At 34.6% G+C, this 6336-nt stretch overlaps 1 protein-coding gene across 1 annotated transcript in view; it reads left to right on the top strand.

The window, feature by feature from the left end:
• Positions 1 to 1443: 1443 nt before the first annotated feature.
• Positions 1444 to 6336, top strand: part of LOC145296082 (monocarboxylate transporter 6-like) — a 240520-nt gene continuing 235627 nt past the window's right edge. The window contains exon 1 of the mRNA XM_080142219.1: positions 1444 to 1585. The gene's annotated coding sequence lies outside the window, so the exon portion shown is untranslated. The remainder of the gene's footprint in view (positions 1586 to 6336) is intronic.

The following is a 6336-nucleotide window of genomic DNA, read 5'->3' on the forward strand; positions in this document are numbered from 1 at the left end:
AAACGTCAGTAAAACCCAGTGATGAGAGTGACAGCCTGTAACTTTAATGGAAGTCAGATGGTTTTATTTTGGCTACGAATCTTTTCTGGCTTTTTGTCACATTTCCATCCCACAACACCGGCACAAGAGCCCTTCTAGTACAGTGTAACCCGGATAGAAGAGACAAGGATATAAGAAAAACGGATATAAGATAGATTTTCTCTTGTCCCAAATTAGAGCTTAATGTACAGGGTAACCCGGATATAACAAACCCCGGATATAAGATAGTTGTAGGGAAACGAGAAGAAGTCTCTTATATCCGGGTAACACTGTATATATAATGAGAAGATAAATGGATTAGATCTTTTTACTAGGGTGTCACCACTTACCTAGTTCCAAAAGCCACTCGAGGGTAAGAGTCAAATGAGTCTCAGGTTGACGGTAATGCAATACTGTAATGATTGGTAGTGGCGGTGGAAATTGAAGAGAATTTTATTATGTGAGAAGGTGGCTCAACAAGAATTTGTTTACATTGGACTTGAAAACGATAACACTGGGCAAAAAATTTGCTCATGGAAGTTTCGTCCCCGATATCTTTTAAGTTAGTTATGTGAAGGTTGTTAACATCCTAAGTGAAAGTATTTCTATGAAACGAACTAGATTCGAACTTCGGACACCCAGGTTGTCATTCCGTGTCGTTAACCACTACCATCATCTCCTACTGCTTTCTAATAAATATGTAAATTAATTTCTATTTTGTTTTTCGTTGTCATCTCTTGTATAAACGTATTTCATCTCTCCTCCATTAATATTTGTCTATCAGTTTGTCTCTCCCTTTCCTACACTCATCTTCCTCGCTCTCCTTCTCTACTAGAAAGAGAGTTGTGTGTGTGTGTGTGTGTGTGAGAGAGAGAGAGAGAGAGAGAGAGAGAAAGAGAAAAATATATATAAAGGAAACAGTGAGGTAAACAGAGAGAGTAAAAGGTACGAGGAAGTAGATGGACGGAGGGGAGGAAAATGCAGAAATAGAGAGAGGGCGGTATAAATAGATAGATGGATAGATGGATGAATAGATAGATAGATAGATAGATAGAGAGAGAGAGAGAGAGAGAGAGAGAGAGAAAGAGAGAGAGAGGGAAACAGTGAGGTAAACAGAGAGAGTAAGAGGTACGAGGAAGTAAATGGACGGAGGGGAGGAAAATGCGGAAATAGAGAGAGGGCGGAATTAAGAGAGAGAGATAGAGAGAGGGGGAAACAGTGAGGTAAATAGAGAGAGTAAGAGGTACGAGATGGAAGGAGGGGAGAAAAATACAGAAATAGAAAGAGGGCGGTATAAAGAGATAGATAGATAGATAGATAGATAGATAGGGGGGGAAACAGTGAGGTAAACTGATAGAGTAAGAGGTTCGATGGAGTAGATGGACGGAGGGAGGAAAATGCAGAAATAGAAAGAGGGCGGTATAAAGAGAGAGAGAGAGAGAGAGAGAGAGAGAGAGTTGACTGCACACTGAGACGGGCACAACTTTTATTACTTCACCTATGTCAAAAAAAAAAAAAAAAAAAAAAATTGAATTCCAGGAGTGAAAAGTTAAAAATTACGATTGAGGTAAGGATTTACTTTTGTTTTTATTTTTATATATTTAATTACTTAACACAATTGTTTGTTTATTAAAGCAACATTTTTTTAATGAGTTTTTTCTTTTAATTTCTTGTTTCGTTGCAGCGGGTGGTAAAGAGACGCAAAGACATGCACGTTAAGAGTTAAATTAGAAGTGCATTAGACATTTTATTTCATTATTTACTAAACCGGTTTTTCGTACATAATATGAAATGACTTGTCGTACGAACATATACCTACACCAAGCAAACCATGCAGGTTTTAATACATTTCATCCCAAATGCACCGTTACACAGCACGTTTACACACGTAGACCCAATTCGTTGTAGCAGAGTACATCGCAGGGAACATAGAACAAGTAATAACCCGACCTTTTTTTTTTAAAACAACGACATTTTTTTCTGTATACTTTCCTCGAATAAATCGGGATCGTGCCCCTTCTCTCTGACCTGTCGAACGTCATCCACGTCTCTAACGTTATCGTCTCCTCTAACGTACTGTCCTCTTTTTTATAGTCTCACATTTTCCTTACCGTAATGTCATTTTATAAACGGCTCATGTTTTTTGCATATAGTCATACGTCTCATGATGGTACTTTTTAGGAAGGACACGTATGTTGGTCAACGGGTTTTTTCATAGTCCAGTTTTAAATATAGCCCAGTTCTTAAATTATAATCCAATTTTTAAATTGTTTAATTATTGGATGGCTTCCTAACGTATTTTATATACGTGTTCAATTTGATTTCCTATTTACTCTTAAACGGGAAACCAACCAATTATATATATATATATATATATATATATATATATATATATATATATATTGAATGCATGTATTTTATATGTATGTTCGTTGCATGTAGCTATATATTATTAGTATGTATGCGTATATGTGGGTGTTAATATATCTGTCCACGTATGCACATAATTGTTTATGTAAAAGTTTCTATTGGTCTATGATTAAAACACTTATTATTGTTGTTGTTGTTGTTTTTTGTTGTTTTTATTGTTTTTGTTGTTGTTGATACGCACAGAGTGACTTTCGGGCCAAGATCACATACATTTAAGTATCTGCTCTGATATTGTCCTCGGTCTATGAATGAGAATTCCTTCAGGACGGAGACAATTTTTATTTTCCTTCAGTACCGAGACAATTTTTATTGTCATTTTTATATTAATTAATATTAATTTTGATTTTTATTTCAATATTCATTTTTGTTCATATCCTGTGTGCCATTTTTGTAAGAGGAGGGGAACGCAGTTTACTCCCCATTAAAAGCCGACATTGTCTTTAACTCTGCCCTTGTGAGGAGGTAAATTTTTATTATTTAAAACTATCAGCTTAAGTAACCTCGTTTTCATGATTCAAAAACCATCATAACCTTTAAATCACTATATATATATATATATATATATATATATATATATATATATATATATATATATATATATATACATACATTACTATAGTATCATTATGATAACTTTTAATAACATTATTTTTGGCGTTCAACAATATTGTTTCAATTTCATTGTACACATTGAAAAAAACAAACACATTCTTCTTCCACAAACAGCTAAAATAATTCACGTGAACTCTTTCGAACATGGTTACTAGGAATGAACGCTGTCCATACTACAAATTTCCAGCTTTTTCAACGTCTTTCATTTTCATTTCGATACTTTCTGTGAACAAGAGCGGAGGTCCGATTGAAATATAAAAAATAAAATATTGAATACAAAAAGTAACCTCGTTTTCATGATTCAAAAACCATCATAACCTTTAAATCACTATATATATATATATATATATATATATATATATATATATATATATATATACATACACACACATATATATATATATGTATATATATATATATGTAATAATATAATAAAAGAACGACAATATAATAATATATATTAATGCATATAAATTCATTTGTTTATTTACTATTAGGGGCGTAGAATAAATAAACTCCACTGGGCTTCGAAATAACATGGTATAAAGAATTTACTTATTTGCTACACTAATTGATATAACATCCATATTGAAGAAACGAATAAATTTATATGCATTAGTATATATTTTTATGATGTCATTTTTTTATTTCTTCATATTCTATAGAAGCTTTAAAGCAATAAATAGATAGATAGATAGATAGATTGATAGATGCATACATACATGATGATGATGATGATTGCAACGTCTTGTCAGATGAGTGCCACTCCCTCAGACATTTAAAATCCATGAGCCCAAATTCCTGAGGGAGTATCTATACAAATATGATGTTACAGAGTCTTAGCTTTGTACGACAGCTAAGTCTCTCTCTCGGTTCAAAATGTTGAGATCCAGCAACAAGCAAGAGCAAGATAGCCAGCAACAAATTAAACTGTAGACCAGCTTAATGCGGATACTGGTCTTCCGCTTTATGGTTTTTTAAATCAGAGATTTGCTTCTCCTAGAAAGGTTGCCTTCACCACGGCTTACGGGAGTCCTCTCCACCCCAACACACACACACACACACACACACACACACACACACACACACACACACACACACACACACACACACACACACACACACACACACACACACACACACACACACACACACACACACAAATATACATGGTGCTAGTTGGCCGTTGACTCAGAAAAAGAGTTCATTCGCCCTTTCGATACATGCATACATACATGCACACATACATACATACATACATACATAGATGTATTTATGTAAGTTTATTTTTTGTTTTATTTTATTAGAGTAAACAGCAGCGTAGGAACGCCACCGTTGTATTCAATTTCACTTAAGTAAGTGATAGGGAGTTATTTGTCCCCTTCCACGCAAATGCATGCATTATCTTTTCTCAAAATCGTCGCTATTCTGGTATGTCTGGGTTTATCGAGATCGAACGTCTCGAAAGTGGCGTCGATCGGCTCTTCTTCGTGTAATATGTATCTAGCATCATCTGAGTTATTTTAAAAAAACTGAGCATGTTTTGTCCCTTGCATGATATACCCAATATCCCCTCTTTAAGAATTTTTATTTAAGATCTGCGTTTCTTTAGTCACAGCGTTCATTATTTTCTGAAAGACATACAAATTCCGTTGCGCAATTTCAGTTATTTTGGTATTTCTATGCTTATACATCGAACTGAAACGTTCGAAGCGGTTATAGTCGAACCATCTTCGTATTTGTCAGTCCTACTTGCGGATCGACTGGATATTGGTTTTGTGTTCAAACAAATACAACTATGTGACGCTTTTATTTTCTGTTTTCTTTTAATTTGTTGCTTCGTTATTTCTCGACGTATTTTCGAATTATACGAGTTATGCTTTTTCTGCGATTTACCGTATGCAATTCATTTGAAAATTTGGTACTTGTACAGTTTAATTAAGACATTAAAAAAAATGAAAATATCGAAAAAGTTTAAATTCTACGTATTCGTTATGGAATGAAGTTATCCGAAAAAAAAATCACTTGATTTCATCAAATAGTTTTTTTTACAGCGAAAAAAAAAACAAAAACAATTTGTTATGTTACCGAGCAAAAAATTCGATTTTTAGGAAGAAAAACTAGTATTAAAGATGGGGAGGGAGTGTAGGCACTTTAAATTTTGTTATCCCCCCCCCGTAGCGTGTTAAAAAAAATTCAAGATGGCTACCTTCAACGTGCGTTCATAAAAACGTGTTTTTCCGCTGTAAAAAACAAAAACAAAAACTATTCGATCAAATTAAGTGAATTTTTTTCGGAGACTTCAGTCCAAAGCGGACACGTATACTATAACCTTGTTTCGATATTTTCATTTTTTAGTGTGTTTATTAAACTGTACAAGTGCCGACAAGTTTTTGGTTGTTTTTCTTTATAAACAGCTTGATTTGCCTTTCTTCTAGTTAAAAATGTTGGCTGATAAATTCCAAAGTTTTAAATTGTTAAGCCAGTTCAATTCGAATAGATTTTCAATTTTTTTAGGAACGTATGCCTCAAACTTTTTAATAAAATTTACTGATGAATCTAATTCTTCAATAAAATGAATCTCATTACCAGTCACTTTGCGAGTGTTTTCTGCAGTGCGGTTTCTTCCACGTATGTAAAATTATAGTTGAAAGATCCGACACAGTTACAGACTAATATTTGTCTATCAGTTTGTCTCTCCCTCTCCTACCCTCATTTTTCTTGCTCCCCCTCTCTACTCGTGTCAACAGAAAGAGAGAGAGAGAGAGAGAGAGAGAGAGTAGTGAGAGAGAAAGAGAGAGAGAGAGACAGACAGGAAAACAGAGGTAAATAGACAGATAGAGTAAGAGGTACGAGGAAGTAGATGGAAGGAGGGAAGGAAGATGCAGAAATAGAGAGAGTGCGGAATAAAAGAGAGGGAGAGGGGGAGGAGAGAGGGGGGAACAGTGAGGTAAATAGAGAGATGAAGAGGTACGAGGAGGTAGATGGAAGGAGGGAAGGAATATGCAGAAATAGAGAGAAGGCGGAATAAAAGAGAGAGAGAGGGGAGAAAGAGAGCGGTGACTGCACGCTAAGACGAACACTTAACTTTTATTATGTCACCTATGTCCAAAAAAATTGGACAGAGGTAATTCACGTTTTTATTAAATATCTTCATGGTCTTAAACTAACTTAGACGGCGGAGAATTATTTCTCTTAGCAAATTCCTCGGATATCTTAGCACCAAATGAAATTAACCTACACTGTTCAATCATCTCTAACAACTTTAACATGTCT

Source organism: Euprymna scolopes, chromosome 16 (genome assembly GCF_053919585.1).
Source record: "Euprymna scolopes isolate OS-2025 chromosome 16, ASM5391958v1, whole genome shotgun sequence".
Lineage (NCBI taxonomy): Eukaryota > Metazoa > Mollusca > Cephalopoda > Sepiida > Sepiolidae > Euprymna > Euprymna scolopes.